At 34.0% G+C, this 19,883-nt stretch overlaps 1 long non-coding RNA gene across 1 annotated transcript; it reads left to right on the top strand.

The window, feature by feature from the left end:
• The first annotated feature begins 251 nt into the window (after positions 1-251).
• On the top strand, positions 252-1,861 carry LOC123889754. The gene is made up of 2 exons (XR_006802636.1): positions 252-1,446; positions 1,547-1,861. It is a non-coding gene; the product is annotated as an uncharacterized LOC123889754 (long non-coding RNA).
• Positions 1,862-19,883: the final 18,022 nt, after the last annotated feature.

Here is a 19,883-nt window from a genome sequence, read left to right as displayed (position 1 = left end):
GCTGTGTTGACATCGCTACTAGGATGTCGTCCTTTATGATTAGGTATGGTAACTAGCAGCTTTCTCAATTTTGTTGTTCTTGTTGTTGTTCGTCGAAGAGGCCTGCTATTACTTTCTTTTTGGGTGTTTTTTTGATCCCTGTATATGCTTCTTCCGGTGCCTGCTGGTCGTTACTATGTGTGTTTTATTGGCCTTGCAGTGCTTCTGTTTTGAGGCACAGTGTATTTTGTGCTTTGTGAATTTGAGAATAAGCTTTGTTAATCAAATATATAGAAGTATACATCTTTTAGTTTTATGTGAAACTGTATTGGTGTGTGTGTGTTTCTAGATTCTTTCTTTGATATAAACTGTGATTCTTCTATAGAAAATCAAAAGATAGTTAAGATTAAGTGGTTACCAGGGAGCCGAAGAATGTTGGAATTGAATAGTATTAAGTATAATTGCTCTATTTTAAGTTTGAACAGGTACAATGTAAGAAACAAGATGGTGGCAGGTCTTGTCTTCTCTACTTTTCTTCTGTTTTGTGGTTTGCAAGTGTTATTTATTTACTTCATCTTACATTTGGCTTCAGGTATATCTTTGCTACTCTCAAGGTAAAATCCCCTTCTTTAGATTCATAATCAACCGGTTCTGTTATCATTTGCATTCTACCATGGTTGCTGCAATAGTAACCTCATTCTATTATTACAGTCATGAAGTGTAACAACCCGACTTTAATTAAAATAAGTAATATTAATTAGAAATGGTGATTGAAGTTACTCGAAGAATTATTGCTCAAAGTATGAGATAGTTCAAAGGCATAAACATGTTTTAGTAATAAGTTGGAGGGTAAAGTGGACAAGTATCATTACTAGTAAGACTAGTATTACAGGTATGTATTGGGAGGAAGCAAACATCAGTATAGTGAAGACCCATTCCCTTCTTTCTTCTCTGTCCGTTCATTCCCTTTCTTAACTCCACCCCACACAAAAATCCAAATCTCAACCAAAGAGAAATGCATGTGTAGCTTCAGATTCATTTGCCCTTCTTCATGAACTCACCTTTCCCTTGTTTTTCTCTCTCTCAGGCAACGTGATTCTCTCCTCTCCACACCTTGAACCAGTTTCATGTGCTCTCATGGCCAAAGGGTTGCATGTGTTGGAAACAATCTTAATCTGCTGGTTTTGAGTATTAAAAGCTAAGGTAAAATTAGTAATTTCAATTCCACTCTCTTTCCCTCTTTTTATGAACCCTAAACTCACCCTTAAAGCCTTCACTCATTTGGGGTCAATTGCATGTACACATACTCTGTAAATTGGGGTAATTGAAAGTGCTAGGGAACTGATATTGAAATGGAGAAAAGAATTGAAGGTCGGAGCTTGGAAGGACTGTTGATGGAACAAGAAAACAAGAGGAATTGCTTAAGTTGTGTAAAATCCGTATTTGGGACAGGGCTCCACTCAAACGGTAATAAATCTCTCTCTGTAACTCTGAACTTAGTGTGGTTTGTTTCTATGGATAGATAACGAAATTATCTTCGTCTGGGTGTTGATTTGGTGGAATTCAGAGTTATATTGAGCTCTAGGCATGATTTCGAAGTGGAGGGTCTGAAGCTGAGTTTGTGCAGGAATATGGACTGTTCGTGAAGGCATGCTTTCGAATTTTGGCTTTATCAATGCTTAGCAATGCATTTAATGCTCTGTAATTCATATATTGATTAGTTTAAATGTAAATTATATTTGGATTTGAAGATATCCATTGTATTCTAGTAACTTGTAAAGAGATTTGAGTAGCATATTTTCTAACCAATACTTTTGTATGGTACCTCTTCGAATGTCTTATGTGGTGTTTAATTATAATCAATGAAATTTGTTGGCTCTTTTTTTGTTGTATTCAAGTATAGCCTGATAAAGAAAATGGATTTTTTTTTATTTTAAAAAAGACTTTTAATAGCGTTTATTCAAGAAAGCGTTATTATAGGTAGGTGCGGGCGCTATTAAAGCTAGTATATTTGAAGACTATAATAGCGCTTTATGCACGGGCGCTATTAAATATATGACCTATAATAGCTGTTTCACAATAAAGCGCTATTAAATCTCTTTCCAAGAAAGCAGAAAACAACATACGACAGCGGTTTTATAAATAAGCGCTATTAAATGATGACAAATGATAGCATTTTTAAGCGCTATTATAGGTACATAACCTATAATAGTGGTATCAATAATAGCGTTTTTAAGCGCTATTAAAAGTCAAAACAAGTGCTATTAAAGCCCCTTTTTTGTTGTAGTGCATACCATTAGATTTGCCCATTGATCTTTGCTAGACATGAATTACTTCCAACAAAGATGGAGCACAAGGGAATCATTGATCTTAGGTTCAATCGTGTTCGGACAAATTTTCCTCGTAGGAGCACAAGGGAATCATTGATTTTAGGTTCAATCGTGTTCGTACAAATTTTCCTCGTACTAACATCACTCCATATGAAATCACAAATCCAAATATTAAGCTTTTCAGCAGAGGTTGCGGCCAATCATAAATATGAAAAGAGTAGACTCGCATGTCGTGAATGATTGATCGATTTAAATTGTACCCACTCATAACCGACAACATGACACACTTCCAATAAGCTACTTTAACCTTGATTATATTCGCTATCGCTTGGAAATATAGTTTTCAGTTTCCCAAAAAAAATTGTGCACCCCTTCTCAATAAACTCTATGGTTCGTTTGGTTTTATAGAAAGAAAGTGAAAGAAAAGAAAATTACACAAAACATGAACTTAGACAAACAAACTTTAGTTCAAGTTCATGCATTAGTTTGCGTAATTTTATTTCCTCCCACTTTCTTTTCATAGAACCAAACAGACCCTAAATATATATATATATATATACCGGACTTAAAAAAATTGAGGTTTAATGAAATATTTGAAACCCTCCGTGTCCATATTTCAAACATTTGTTATGCTACAAATAAATAAGATAAATGATCAACACGTGCATGTTTATGAAGATAAATGACCTATATAAAAACAAGAAGATAAAGGCCAAATATAATACAAATAAATAAGATAAATAACATTTAATATAATTTTGTCAATAAAATATCATTAACAACATCATAAATCACGTTTCGGTCAAAAAAACATCATAAATCGCGTTATTATATAATACGCCTATATAATAAGTCTATTTTTTTAGAAATTTGAATCTGTCACTTTATCTTTTATATAAACACCTTTTAATAAAGTTGGATGAAAAAAGAAAATTGTGCGGGGCAAATTCTTAACTACCCATCCATAAGAATTGGGCTACTCTACCCATCCTAGTTGTCAAAGGTAGAAATATTTATGAGTCTTTGTTTGATATTGTTATTATTAGATGCCAGGTTTTTATAATTGCACATTTACCCCAAATATATTAATTGTAGTCTTTCATTTCCAAGTCAATTTTGATTTGTGGGAATTGTTTTTTTCTAGCACTTTGACCAAAACGATAATAGAAAGGAGGGCAGTGAGCACCACCACTTCTTTTTTCAAATAAATATTTTCTACATTTTAAATATATTGTTGTTGCTTTTTTTTTAAACATTTGATATAATTTTTCAATAACAAAATTCATTTTATTTTGCTTATCGAATTAGTCAACTTTATTTTGTGAAAATTTAAGGGAGAATTTTGTGATGAACAGTTGCATCAAATATTCATAAATTATTATGTTCTGTGATCTTAGCTCAGTTAGTAGGGCATTGAATTATATATGCAGGGAGTCGGAGTTCGAACTTCGGTCATCCCACTTATCCACTTAAGGGTGGAATTTTTAGCCACTAGACTACTTAACCAAAAAAAATATTGATAAATTTTTTTATAGAATAATGAAATCCAAATTTGTAAAATTGGTCTTTTCTCACTCAATTTGATTCGCCGCAATCAATGTAATACGCTGTAATGTATCTCAGTCATCCGATTTTTAAATGATGGTTGAGATTGTTTTACAATGTAAAACTGAATTTTAAATTTTGAACCGTTCTATTTTTAATTAACGGTCGATATTGGCTACTTGTATTGTAAAAATGTGTGATATTTTTATAATAGTGACCACACAAACTTCTACAACTATAATTATTTTGAGTTCTCTTTTGTATTTGGTCACTTAGTCTCATGATTTTTCTTTTTTTTTATTTATTTAGTCACTTAATTCTCTTTGATCGTCAGATATGATAAAGATGTGGTAGAAGATAGAGGTAAAAATAAAAATACAATAGAATATAATTTTTTTTATTAAGGTTAAATATATTTTTAGTTCCTGCAAAATGAGACACTTATCAGTTAGTCCTTACTTAATTTTTACTGCATTTTTAATCCATATAAAATATTTTGTACACAGTTTTAGTCCATTATAAAATCTTTTTCAACAAGTTTTGATCCTCAAATATTTTTCATTTTAATTTTTTGTCTGTGTTTTTAAGTCAACTCATATGTATCATTTAAAATTTAGATTTTTTCTACGGCAATATTCAGTATAATTATAGAAATCTCTCACAAAAGTTTAATATTTTTTAACAAGGGTTGAATTAATTATAAATTTTAAGTTTTTTTGTACTTAAAAATTCATATTAAATTCATTTTTTTTAAAAAAAATCTAAATTTTTTAGCGCCACGTTGCTTGAAGTAGCTTTGAGCCCCAATTGTCCTACAAAAAATTCCCCTGTCCTCAATCCGACAATTGAGAAAACTCCAGTCAAGTCTGCACAATATATATTTGATTATAAAATTTAAAATTATTATATCTACTGAAAATATATTAAAATAAATTATCAATTTAATTATTATATTTAGAAATAGTTAAATATTATTTAATTAATTTGAATTAATATACATTGCGTGATACAAGGGGTTGTGATTTTTCTTATAAAGGGTTTTTGCTACAATTCAACATGAAGATCATATCACAAACACTGCTAATTTGAAGAAGAATATAATTAATTACGAAGATATAAGATTGTCAACACATCATCACCAATCATCAAAGCTTTGGAGCAACTAATATTGGAGATTATTTGACATTTTTCTTCTTAGATATATTTGTATTTATCAAGGGGAGATATAAATATGTTCTGCACTCTTTTTTCCTTCACTATGGTTTTATTCCACTGGATTTTCCTAGTAAGGTTTTTAATGAGGCAGTTCACACACAAAAGACTATGTCTAGGAATATCGATATGATGATTGATTTAGGTAGGATGGTCTAAGGCACCTGTAGGGATTAGTGCGTGAGACCGCGATCAAAAAACGGACGCATAAGACTCACCCTTTACCTGGGAGTGAAGAAAGGGAAACAACACATGTCACAAGAGTGAGGCGAGGTTTGGAACCCTACTACGAGAGAGACGCATCGCGAGCCGGCCTTATAGAGATTATGCTTTTTGGCGAAGCCAGGCTAAATCCTGGCCACCAAACCCTGCAACTGCAACCGATGAGAATGCATATGGAGTAAAGGGAAGTTTTGTACGTTGTCACGCTCCTTTCCTTCAAAAGGTGCCTAAAGGACAGGCCATAAGACGCAAGCGAAGACGGGAGCGGATTCCCCACCGGCACAGGACAAGAGACAACCATCTACAAATACTGAGAGTCAGAGGATCCACAGTATTTGTAACCCCGTGAACTTAATCATCATCGTTTTTTAAAGCGGGGGACTTAATCATTTTTCAAACCTCATACCTTAAATGTAATTTTACCTCTAAAAATTAAATAAAAAAGATACAAAACATAAAAATAAGAAGAAAAAAAATACAAAACATAAAAATAGGGGGAAAAATAATTTAAAAGGGAATCTAGCATAAATATCATAACATAAACTACGATAAAAAATAGTAATTCAATAAAAATCATAAAGTATCAAACAAAAAAATATAATATATATAACAACTTAAAAAAAAACCTATAAATACATGTGTAAAATTTAAATTTTTTACACCACAAGTGTATACACATTAATCTCTTATTAAAATAAAAAAAGTTTTAAAATAAATAAAAGTATGGAAATAAACTTTGCCTTGCTTATTTTTGGTTTTTTTTTTTTTACAATGAGCTGTAGATCGAACCCAAACTTATAACGTACTACTCAAACCCCTTATTTTTGGTTTTGGGTGAAGGTTAAATGAAATGAAGAAAAAGAGAAGCAAAACTTAGTAAAAAAAACTTGTGTCCTTAATTACTACTACTATGCCAATTTGTGTGTTTTTATATATATATTTTTTTTTTGACAAATGCCAATTTGTGTTTTGAAAGCAGTGTTGTAAAGGAACCGTGTGAATTCCTTCTCGTAAGTATAAGCATTGACTCATGGGATAATGTGCAAATCAAATGCTTCAAAATGGGCTCAATTTGCAATTATTAAAAGTGATATTGCTATAATTAAAAATCATAAAAGTGATACTTTAAACCACTATATTTATGACAATTAGAATGGGTCAAGTAGCCCAATTTTATAGGTTGGGTACTCAAGTTGTCACTATTGTGCAGATACTTTTTACATGGTTGTTGTTGGATTGGATTCACAAGTAAGGACAAATTTATGAAAAAATTTAAATATTTAATTTATTAAGAATATTTAAGTACAGGATTGTAATATGGATTTAACATTTTTTGGTTATCATGATATTGGTATGAAGTTTTTACTGTCATTAACGATGATTAATCACTGTCGAGGAATCTATGCAGCATACAAGATGAATTATCCCCTCCCAACTGATTTATTTTTTCATACGCATGAGTTAAAAATCGAAAATCTCTAACCACATGTTTAAGGGGACCAAAACTCTTATTATCACTTGCATTTGATGGTTTATTAATATTGGAACATTCTTTTGAATTCTTGAGAATTTGATTGACTTTACTTGCATTTTATGGATAATTGTATTTGGGTTGCTCCATTAGAGAAAAGATGACAATTTTAATGACATCAAAAGTTTTGTTTGCCGCATTAACTTGACCGTCCAAAATACTTCAATTGACCATAAAGTTTTGCGCATTAAATTTGACCTCGCTCAGTTTTGCGCATAAAGTATTCTATATGTGAAAAATTCAGTCATGAATAACATTATAATCAGGGACGGATTTAAGGGGTGATAAACGCCAAGAAGTTCTTCCCGACACTGCATAGTACAAAAAATGGAACAACAAAATCATGATCAAGCCAACAGGAAAACACGAGAATCAACCACAATCCCAAAATCGAACAATAAATAAAAAATCATCAATAAATAAAGCAAGAAAATAAACCTTGGAATCAAGACGAACTCAGATAACCAGTTACCTCCCAAATCCTTGAGACCCAGACCTTGAAACGTCAGGAAGTTCTTCCGGGCACTGCATCGCACAAACCTACTAGCCATCTGAGACAACCCCAAAACAAACAACAAAGAAAGAGAGAGAGAGAGAGAGAGAGAGAGAGAGAGAGAGCGAATGAATGAAAACGAAACCCAAACCCATCCATATATATCAAAAAGGAGACAAAGGAAATCGAAAAGGAAATTGAAAAGGAGATCAAAAAGGAAATTGAAAAGGAGATAGAAATCGAAAGTTTTCTGCACAAACCTTTCCGCCGAATCCAGACGAACCCAAAAGGAGAACGCGAAAAGCTTACAGAACGAAAAGGGAACGAAGGAGACCTGAGGAGAGGCGACGCGGGCGTGAAGGCCACGCAGCGACTTGAAGCCGAATTGATGCGTGAAGGCCACGCACGAGGGAGGGCTCTTAGCTCCCATTCGGTTCAATCCCCTTGTGTTGATTTATGGTTCATTTATTGTTGATTTTTGTGTTTGTTTGTTATGCTGTGTTGTGTGGGATTTTTGTTATTCTTTTTGCTTTGTTGTGGTGGTGATTTCGTTTTTTACTTCTGAAAGCGAGCAAGAGAAAAACATGAACAAAGAAAACAACACAAGCACAACCCCAAAGAGAAAAATACAACCACAACAAAAGAATAAAAAGCGCACCAACTAAGTAGTCATAATCAGGAGGATGAGCAGTAATCTGACCAATGGTACTCAAGGAAAGACCATAGCGAGCAATCTCCGGGCCCTCACACAACTCAACCCGAGTCTTCATCTGGAAAACAAGCTTATATGGATGGTGCGTGCTTCGATAGGCACCAGAGCTAGGAGCCACAGTAAAGAAGGACATGACATAAACAAGCCCTTCCTCCAACTTGTTCTGAAAAAGATACAGCAGTTGTTTTCGAACAGTAGCATGTATCTTGCCACCCTAGACATCCAAAACGAATCAGAACTTGTTATTTTATTTTTTTGCAAGTAAAGCAACAAATCACCAACAAGCAAACATACAAAAACAAAATCGGTACGAAACTGTAAACCAACAACCAGGTAAAAAATGAAAGGAGTAAACATACACTGAAATCAAGAAGAACCATCTCAACAGAGTTAACCTGATCAGATCTGAGATAAACCAGCTGTCTCCCAGAGCCTTGCAACCCGAACTTTGAACCGCCAGGAAGTCCTTCCGGGAACTGCATCGCACAAAGAATCGAACTTACCAGCCATCCGGAAAATCGAAAGCAGACACAAAACAAGCAAGAAAGAGAGAGAAAGAGAGAGAGCGAAAGCGGATAATGATGGAGGAAGAAGGCAATCCGAAATATATATAGCAAAAGCAACCAGGAAAGATCCAAACGAAAGGGTGGGCTTCGGCCCCTCCGTCCCACCCCCAATGGTGTATATATTATATCTTCAAAGTTGTTTTTTATATATAATTATTATTAATTTGTATGTATATTTATAGTGTAAATTAATTCCGATAAATAAATCAGTATAAATAATTTTATATCGGTATAATTTGATCTCTATTCATATAAATTACAATTAAATTTTATGTAATATTTCTTATAAAAAAATGGTCAGCCCCCTGTTTGATTAGTTTCTGGATCCGTCTCTGATTATAACGAATACGAATTTTACAAAATTTATTATTAGATTGAAAGTTTATATCATATAGATCATCCATAAAAAAATTTAGAAAAATTGAAAATCATTTTATATGTTATTGAGAACTATCAAAATTTATAGTTTATTGATAATTATGTACATGATAATTCAATACACACGAAATATAATTCTATAAATTGAAACGGTTCTTTTATTTTTTTAATCATTTGCTCATACACTGTTTCACTCAAAATATTTTTTTGGGGGTGAATGAAGGTTCACACTTTAACTTCTAAACTATGTTTCAATCAAAATTATTTCACGGGAGACGAAAGAAGAGTGAAGATGAATTTATAAAAATGTGACCACCGTCCAATATTATATTTTGATTGGTCACTGGAGCGGCTATGACAATATCGACCGATCACACACTATAGAAAAAAAAATATTTTGTGGCTATGTGCATCAGCTGACAATTAGTAGCTTCATGGTAATTATGTATGTATAATTCTATAAATTGAAACTTTTTTTTTAATCACTCTCTCGTACACACTTTAACTTTCAAATCGTGTTTCAATCAAAATTGTTTCATGAGGATGAGAGAAGGGTAGAGGGGACAAAAGTAATTGATTTTTACAAGGTTCACTCTTTTTTCCCCAGTTCTATTTATTTTCACACATTTTTTCACCTGATATTTTTTTAATAAAGAAAACATAATATAGGTGACTTTAAAAAATATAATTTATGATAATTATCTTTTTAAGTTGTTATTTTTAGTTTTTTTTTTACTTACGTTTGTTATTATTAGGATAATTATCTGTTTTTTTTTTTTGTCTTTGTTATTATTATTATTATTATTATTATTATTATATTTTTTCGATGTTTATCCAAATATTGTTTACATCGTTTTTTAAGTTTGTTATTATTAAGATAATTGATGGGCCGGACCGACAAAAGATATTTTTTAATATCGCATAATAGAACTTCAACAAAGACCAAACAAAATCAAAATAAAATTCAACAAGTTTTAATGTCAATGTCATATTCTTCGGCATAAACAAAACAACTTAACTATAACACCAAAAGCAATAAAACATAGTTTTGGAAGTATATGACATATAAGTATATTTATATAAGGAAGAGGTAAAGAGAAAGAAAAAAAAATAGTGTGGATGGAGCTCCTCAGTCCTCATACCACAATGCACTTTTTAAGAAAAAAAATGATGTGTCATATACTTAAAACCCAAATTTCATTTTAAGTAAAAGAAAATGATAAATAAAAAATTAAAGTATATGGACAAAATTCCCCCGCTACTGCCCGTTTTTTAAGTGGGCTAGGCGAGACAACTTAAAATACCAAGTCGAAAACCCCAGCTTGTGTAACATCCTCATTTTCTTTATGAGTATTATGTATCAATTAGAGATATTATGAGTATCATATTATGACATGACCAAATACTAGAAAATAAAGACCAAGTGTAACCAATGAGATAACCTGTAGTGGACCCCACGCTATTACTAAAGTACCAAACCCCTTAGTTCACTTTCATTTTTCTTTTCCTGCATAATCAGAATACTCCCTTCTCTCATCTCATCTCTCTTGTTTAACAAAACAACAACACCCAACCATCTCAATCTCTCTAAACTTCCTCATAAAACTCTCATGTATGTAGTGTTTTAAATTCCTCAAGCTCCAATCTCACTAGTGGTAAGTTCATGTGTTCCAAATTCAATTTCAATCTCTTGGATTCGTGCACTGTTCATTCATTCTCTTAAGACCCAAATTATGACCTTTACATACATGTAATGAAATGGGGCTTATTTGTTTTTATGTGGTGATTTAGGAAGTGGAATTGAAGGCCAAAGCTCAAGAGGGAGCTGAAGCTCTCATTTCAGATCTGTAACCAAGTTTCAAGGCTAGGATTAAGCTCCATTTATCAGGTGGGTTCTTAAGTTTAGTTAGTTAATTGCCCCAAATTATGAACTTTGTATGCCAACATAAGTTTAGGATCAAATTGTGTATGAGAGGAGCTTAATCCCAAAACTTCTCTCCATTTTAAATATGTATTATATGCTGTAATATTCATGGCTAGTAGGAAAAAGGATTGTGGTGAGAGTTGCTGCAAAAATTTGGTGAAAAATATGAAAACAAAGTAGCAGGTCAGTACCTGCAGAATTTTTTAAACACAACAATCTCACTCTTTTTGAATCCCTAAGCCTTCTAGCTATTTTATGTGACTACCGCAAGTAAAATACATAATTACAATGTTAATTACACGTTAAGTATACGATAATCAAGAAATTAGAATATGTTAGTTATGCCCCGGAAGGGAATCATGGGCAGGATAAAAACTCAGGACAGTTTAGTTAGTCAGTCAATCATGGTGGATACTTTTGTACCACGTTATGGGATTCGATGAATCCAATCATGTTATAATTGTGAGCTTCATGCCGTGCCGATGCGTATAATCATCGACGACGGATATGTCAGGCCTCTGAGAATGGCTCACCTCAGAGTGTCTTAGTTATGTTAAAATGAACAAGATGATAAATTGTGATACACATTTATGATTTTATGCTATGTTATGAATTATGTTATGAAAATTATGCTATGGACTGACATTCAGGTACACCGGTGTAGTCACCGTTAGTTGGGTAGTAGAACTCACTGAGGCTTAGTAGTCTCATCCCACGCTTATTAATTTTTTTCAGATAAGCAGAAATCACATGGTAAGCAGGCTATGGAGTAGCTGCTGCAGCTGGATGAATTATGTTTAGATGCCTTTTTGTACTTCTATCATGTATTTTGATCATGGCATGTACTGTATATGACTTTATACTTATGTTATAGCACTTATGTGTGCCATTTTAATTATGTCAGGAATTGTAAACTTAATGTACCAAGTATTAATTATGTACAAACCTGTTATATTCTAGATATTTAACTTAGATGTTATAATTGGTATCAGAGCAGGTCGATTCAGACTGTGCCTTTGGTTATTAAGAGTACAATATCAATCTAGTGTGGACTTTTGGATTTCCTCACGTTTATTCTAGATGTTATATCACTTTGAGCCTAGCTAACTCGATTTGATTATGACAGTTAGAGTACTATGTTTGGAGCTCCAAGAGGACGCGGACGCGGAAGGCCGAGGCGTAATGTGGCGGAAGAAGAGACTTATGAATATGAGGGAGAAGCGAATGCTAATATGTGGGCACACATGATGCATCAACACCAGCAGTTCCAAGCCCAGCAAGCCCAACAACATCAGGAGATGATGATGATGTTCCAGCAGCAAATGAATAATGCACAAAATCAAAACATGGGAAGTGCAGCTTTCAGAGAGTTTTGTCGCATGAATCCACCTGAGTTCATTGGAGAGTATGTTCCCGCCACTGCAAGAGAATGGATTCAAAGAATGAGTGGTATCCTTGAATCCATGGAATGCACAGAAGCCGAGAAAGTTACTTTCGCGACCAGATTTTTTCGCGGAGCTGCTTGCAATTGGTGGGATGGCGCCCGAGCATCCATGTTGTCAAGCCAAACTGAAGTGAATTGGGAAAATTTCAGACGGCAATTCATATCCCACTATATTCCCGAAAGCTATCAATTGCAAATGGAGCGAGAATTGACCGAGTTGAAACAAGGAAGCATGTCAGTTGCTGAGTACACTACAAGGTTCAATGAGTTAGTTCGTTATGTGGCCGATGGTAATGATGTGCCAACGGAGGCGTGGAAGATGAAGAAGTACCGCTTTGGATTGCGGGCCGATATTGCACATGATGTGTTCATGCAGCCAGTTACCAATCTTGGTGATTTAATCCAGAAAAGTTATCATGCTGAGGCAAGTCTTAATGATATTAGAAGGGAAAGGGGTGAGATTGCCCAAAAGAAGAAGGATTCTGAAAAGTATAACATGCATCTGAAGCCTAAGAGTTCCCCAAGTAAGAACAAACAGAATTACTCTCCTCGATCTCCAAGGAAGTGTCCAGATTGTGGTATTCCTCACAGCGGAGAATGCATGAAAGGAAAAGATGTGTGCTTTTATTGTAAGCAGCCGGGACATTACAGGAGTGATTGTCCTAAACTGCAAAAGCAAGGAGATGCCAGCGGGACTACCAAGAGCAAAGGAAGGGTGTATTCACTTGATGGTAAGAACGCAAAAACTAATAATGCCTTAATTACTGATATATGTTTGCTGGATCAGTCCGAAGTTTTTGTGTTGTTTGATTGTGGAGCCACAAATTCTTTTATTGCTGTTGATTGCGTTATACGGTTAGGATTACCGTCAACCTCCTTAATTCCTCCAATGACTGTCGTTGTCGCTACTGGTGGCAAAGTTACATCCAAGCGGGTGTGTCAGAACTGTCCTGTCAACGTTTCTGGGAAAATTTATTATGTTGATCTAATTTGTCTGCCTATCAAGGATATGGATATAGTTTTAGGCATGGATTGGCTTTCTGCCAATACTGTGTACATCGGTTGTGCCGAGAAAAATCTTTATGTCCCCATTGACATCACTGCAGAGAGTAGAGCCCTTACTGCTCTGCTGCAGAACACTCATCAGATGATTCAGTATCTCTTTGCCGAGAATAAATGCTTTAGTATCATGTTCACAATGAATCCAGAACCTAACTTACGTCCCAGCGACATTCCTATTGTCAATGAATACTTAGATGTATTTCCGGAAGAAGTAACTAGTTTACCACCGGAAAGAGAAATTGAATTCTCCATTGATCTTGTTCCAGGATCTCAGCCTATCTCTATTGCACCTTATAGAATGTCTCCTTTAGAGCTCAGAGAGTTAAAATCTCAGTTAGAAGAACTGCTTCAAAAACACTTCATTCGCCCTAGTGTTTCACCATGGGGTGCACCGGTTCTGTTAGTCAAGAAGAAAGACGGCACTATGCGGTTGTGCATTGATTACCGCCAGCTCAATAAAGTCACGATTAAGAACAAATATCCTTTACCCCGTATTGATGATTTGCTAGATCAACTCAGAGGAGCCACTATCTTTTCAAAAATTGACCTTAGATCTGGATATCATCAAATTCGCATCAAGACTTCTGATGTGTCAAAGACTGCCTTCAGGACCCGTTATGGCCATTACGAGTTCCTAGTCATGCCATTTGGTTTGACCAACGCACCAGCAGTGTTTATGGACTATATGAATCGGATTTTCCAACCTTATCTTGACAAGTTTGTCGTAATCTTCATCGATGATATTCTAATCTATTCGAGAAATTCTCAGGAGCATGCTGAACATCTAAGGATAGTACTAGAAATTCTAAGAGAGAAGCAACTTTATGCTAAGTTCAGTAAATGTGAATTTTGGCTTACGGAAGTTAAATTCCTAGGCCATGTCATATCTCAAGGAGGTGTGTCAGTGGATCAGTCGAAAGTAGAAGCAGTGCTTAATTGGGAAAGACCTAGAAATGTTTCAGAAGTTAGAAGTTTTCTAGGCTTGGCAGGTTATTACCGAAGATTCATTTTGGGATTTTCGGAAATGGCGTTGCCCTTAACACATCTAACTAGAAAAGGAGTTTCGTTTGATTGGGATGCAGCATGTGAACAAAGTTTCAACATGTTGAAAGAGAAATTGACCAGTGCACCGGTGTTAGTTATTCCAGATCCAAACAAGAAGTACGTCGTGTACTGTGATGCTTCAAATAAAGGACTGGGATGCGTGCTTATGCAAGATGGTGCAGTAGTGGCGTATGCATCAAGACAGTTGAAACCACATGAAGAGAATTACCCCACCCATGACCTGGAACTTGCAGCCATTATTTTCGCATTGAAAATTTGGAGACATCATTTGTATGGTGTGCAGTTTGACTTGTACAGCGACCACAAGAGTTTGAGATATTTGTTTGATCAAAAAGAATTAAATATGAGACAACGAAGGTGGATGGAATACTTGAAGGACTTTGATTTTGAATTGAACTATCACCCGGGAAAAGCAAATGTGGTAGCTGATGCTTTGAGTAGAAAGGCACTGTATGCGTCAGAGTTATTAATGCATCGGTGTGGATTATACGAGAAATTTAGAGACCTTGATTTGAATGTCACTTACCAGAAGAATGGAGTTAGGCTGAATAGAATTGAGTTATCATGTGATCTACGATCTATGATAGGCCGTGCACAAGCGTTTGATATGAACTTGCAAAATAGAATTGGTAAACCAGAGTTCACCGTATCTGAAGACGGTATAATTCAGTTTGAAGGAAGAATTTGTGTGCCTAATGATGTTGAATTAAAGAGATTAATTTTAGAAGAAGCACATAAGAGCGGATTTTCAATTCACCCCGGTTCCACCAAAATGTATCATGATTTGAGGAAGAATTACTGGTGGCCAAACATGAAGGCAGAAATTGCGGAGTTTGTGTCAAGATGTATCGTATGTCAACAAGTTAAGATTGAACACCAAAAACCAGCCGGTCCATTGCAACCTTTAGAGATACCCGAATGGAAGTGGGAACACATTACTATGGATTTTGTGAGCGGACTACCCCGCAATCAAAAGGGACAAGATTCAATTTGGGTAATTGTGGATCGTTTAACGAAGTCAGCCCACTTCATTGCAGTGAAATCAACCTATAAGGCTCCACAGTATGCAGAACTTTTCATAGAGGAAATTGTGAAGCTGCATGGTGTGCCACTCAGTATTGTATCAGATAGAGATCCCATCTTCACTTCACACTTTTGGCATGCTTTCCAAAGAGCATTGGGGACACGACTTAAGATGAGTACTTCGTATCATCCTCAGACAGATGGTCAATCGGAAAGAACAATTCAGACCTTGGAAGATATGCTCCGAGCTTGTGTTTTAGAGGACGGTGGTACTTGGAGTAAACATTTGCATCTCATTGAGTTCGCATACAACAACAGTTATCATGCTAGTATCGGAATGGCACCATATGAAGCTCTTTATGGAAGAAAATGCCGGACACCGTTGTGTTGGACGGAAGTAGGTGATAAAGGACTGTTAGGACCGGATATTATTCAAGAGACTACTTTGAAGATCAAATCAGTCAAGGAGAATATGAAAATTGCTCAGAGTAGACAAAAGAGTTATGCTGATCACAGAAGGAGACCTTTAGAGTTCAATGAGGGTGACCATGTTTTCTTACGCGTAACGCCTAAATTGGGTTTGCGCGGTGTTTTCAAAACTAAGAAACTTTGTCCAAGGTACATTGGACCATATCAGATCCTTAGGCGTGTCGGTCCTGTGGCCTATCAGTTAGCATTGCCTCCATCTATGTCAGGGATGCATGATGTATTCCATGTGTCTCAACTCAGGAAATTCATTCCAGATCCGTTCCAGCCAGTAGAATTGGAAACCATAGACTTGAAACCAGATTTAACGTATCAGCCCAATCCCGTTCGCATTGTAGACCGTGATGTTAAGACTCTTCGGAACAAGACAATTCCAATAGTTAAGGTTCAATGGGCTCAGTCACCGGATGGCGAGTTCACTTGGGAGTTAGAATCCGAAATGATGAAAAACTATTCTTATCTTTTCTCAGGTAAATTTTAAATTTCGCGGACGAAATTTCTTTAAGGAGGGTAAGTTGTAACATCCTCATTTTCTTTATGAGTATTATGTATCAATTAGAGATATTATGAGTATCATATTATGACATGACCAAATACTAGAAAATAAAGACCAAGTGTAACCAATGAGATAACCTGTAGTGGACCTCACGCTATTACTAAAGTACCAAACCCCTTAGTTCACTTTCATTTTTCTTTTCCTGCATAATCAGAATACTCCCTTCTCTCATCTCATCTCTCTTGTTTAACAAAACAACAACACCCAACCATCTCAATCTCTCTAAACTTCCTCATAAAACTCTCATGTATGTAGTGTTTTAAATTCCTCAAGCTCCAATCTCACTAGTGGTAAGTTCATGTGTTCCAAATTCAATTTCAATCTCTTGGATTCGTGCACTGTTCATTCATTCTCTTAAGACCCAAATTATGACCTTTACATACATGTAATGAAATGGGGCTTATTTGTTTTTATGTGGTGATTTAGGAAGTGGAATTGAAGGCCAAAGCTCAAGAGGGAGCTGAAGCTCTCATTTCAGATCTGTAACCAAGTTTCAAGGCTAGGATTAAGCTCCATTTATCAGGTGGGTTCTTAAGTTTAGTTAGTTAATTGCCCCAAATTATGAACTTTGTATGCCAACATAAGTTTAGGATCAAATTGTGTATGAGAGGAGCTTAATCCCAAAGCTTCTCTCCATTTTAAATATGTATTATATGCTGTAATATTCATGGCTAGTAGGAAAAAGGATTGTGGTGAGAGTTGCTGCAAAAATTTGGTGAAAAATATGAAAACAAAGTAGCAGGTCATTACCTGCAGAATTTTTTAAACACAACAATCTCACTCTTTTTGAATCCCTAAGCCTTCTAGCTATTTTATGTGACTACCGCAAGTAAAATACATAATTACAATGTTAATTACACGTTAAGTATACGATAATCAAGAAATTAGAATATGTTAGTTATGCCCCGGAAGGGAATCATGGGCAGGATAAAAACTCAGGACAGTTTAGTTAGTCAGTCAATCATGGTGGATACTTTTGTACCACGTTATGGGATTCGATGAATCCAATCATGTTATAATTGTGAGCTTCATGCCGTGCCGATGCGTATAATCATCGACGACGGATATGTCAGGCCTCTGAGAATGGCTCACCTCAGAGTGTCTTAGTTATGTTAAAATGAACAAGATGATAAATTGTGATACACATTTATGATTTTATGCTATGTTATGAATTATGTTATGAAAATTATGCTATGGACTGACATTCAGGTACACCGGTGTAGTCACCGTTAGTTGGGTAGTAGAACTCACTGAGGCTTAGTAGTCTCATCCCACGCTTATTAATTTTTTTCAGATAAGCAGAAATCACATGGTAAGCAGGCTATGGAGTAGCTGCTGCAGCTGGATGAATTATGTTTAGATGCCTTTTTGTACTTCTATCATGTATTTTGATCATGGCATGTACTGTATATGACTTTATACTTATGTTATAGCACTTATGTGTGCCATTTTAATTATGTCAGGAATTGTAAACTTAATGTACCAAGTATTAATTATGTACAAACCTGTTATATTCTAGATATTTAACTTAGATGTTATAGCTTGGCCCGCAAAAACGTCAAGCGTGTCGGTTTGACTGACTCGACCCATTTTGCCGCCCCTAGTCTCTAAATAATACAATCTTTTTTTATTAAAAAAACACGAATTTCATAATCCAATTATTTATGATAAATTTGTATTAAAATATCAAAACTTTTATAAAAATATTTTACCAAACAGATTTTAACTTAAAAGTGATAGTTAAGTTGAAAAAAATAATAAGTGCACGTTTGACCTCACTTATTTTTTTACTTCTCTACTTCTTTTAAGGAGAAGTATCGTCAAACACAATTTTGATAAAGTTATTGAAAATAAGAAATAAGAAGTGTCTTTTTTTAACGAAGAAAACACAATAAAATGACTTAAAAAAATTATGATAATTATCTTTTTTTTTAGTGCTCGATAATTATCTTTTTTAAGTTGTTATTATTAGTTAGTTATTATCTTTTTTAATTTTGTTATTATTAAAATTATTGTCTTTTAAATTAAGTTGAAAAAAATAATAAATTACCAAACAATTTCAACTTTAAGTTTAACATTTTTATTTTAAACTTTATTCTTAAAGTAATTTTTAAGTCTTAAATAAGTAGGGCCAAATGGACATTAAGGTACCGTTTGACCCAGCTTATTGTTAACTTTTTACTCCATAAAAGGAAAAGTCAGGCCAAACAGGTTTTTTTAAAGGGTTTAATTGTTGTACACCGTCGGTGTATTTTTTGTTACACATACATTCAATGACGCGTTGCCACACCATTTAATGAATGTCACACATCATGTGTTTTTAATTACCATACATGATATGTCGGTATATTATTGAATGCATGTGCAAAATAACTTTACACCGACGGTACATATAAATTAAATTCTTTTTTAAAAGTGCCTGATAAAAAAAGTTGCTTATTTTTATGTGTAAAATACATCAATAATAAGTTTTTGATAAAGTTAATATAATGAACTTTTTCTAAACAAAACTAGCTTTTCGGCAATATCCACCTCTGAATCCCGCTACAAGCAAATCATATATATTTATAGAGTTTAATTGATATCACTAACGGTGTAAATTAGTTTTACACGATCATCTAATAAATAATCATCATTTTGCCATGTCATATCAAGAAAGTAGGATGAAGTGGAGTGATGTGGCGAAAAACATGGTTGATATTGGTTGACAATGTAAAATTATTTTACACCGTCGATACATATCAATTAAATCCATATTTATATATTTAAATGATATTTGCATCGTGCAATATTATTTTTACTTTTTTTTTTCAAGTGCAGTATTGTTATTACATGAATTACTTATTTTGAAAAATGCATTATTATTTTTACCTTTACAATAAAAGTGTATACTGCTATTAATTAAAATAATAAAATAAAATGTAGCACCATGCACAATAGTGTTTTTCTTCTACTCTTGTCCAAAAAAGTGTGTTTTTTTCTACTTCTTTAAATTATGAAATTATTCATTACAATAACTATATATGATGGATAAAATTATACCGATGATGTTATGACTATTTTAACAAATATAAATTTTATAAAATATTTACTGGATTTAAAATTTACATCATTTAGATTATTTATGTAAAATTTTACAAAAAATTAGAATAATTTTATATGTTATCGAGACCCACTAAAATTAAGAATTTATGCATTTTTATTGAACATTTTTAATTTTTATGAATATCAATAACATTTCAAATTGTTTTAGATTCGTGTAAAAAATTAAATAAATGATCTATAATATATACTTCTAATCAAACGGTAGATTTTATAAAATAATATTAGTTAAATATTATATATAGACTTAGAA

This window comes from Trifolium pratense, linkage group LG6, assembly GCF_020283565.1.
Source record: "Trifolium pratense cultivar HEN17-A07 linkage group LG6, ARS_RC_1.1, whole genome shotgun sequence".
Taxonomy (NCBI): domain Eukaryota; kingdom Viridiplantae; phylum Streptophyta; class Magnoliopsida; order Fabales; family Fabaceae; genus Trifolium; species Trifolium pratense.
Note: the sequence above shows the minus strand (reverse complement) of the source record. Positions and strands in the feature narration are given on the sequence as shown.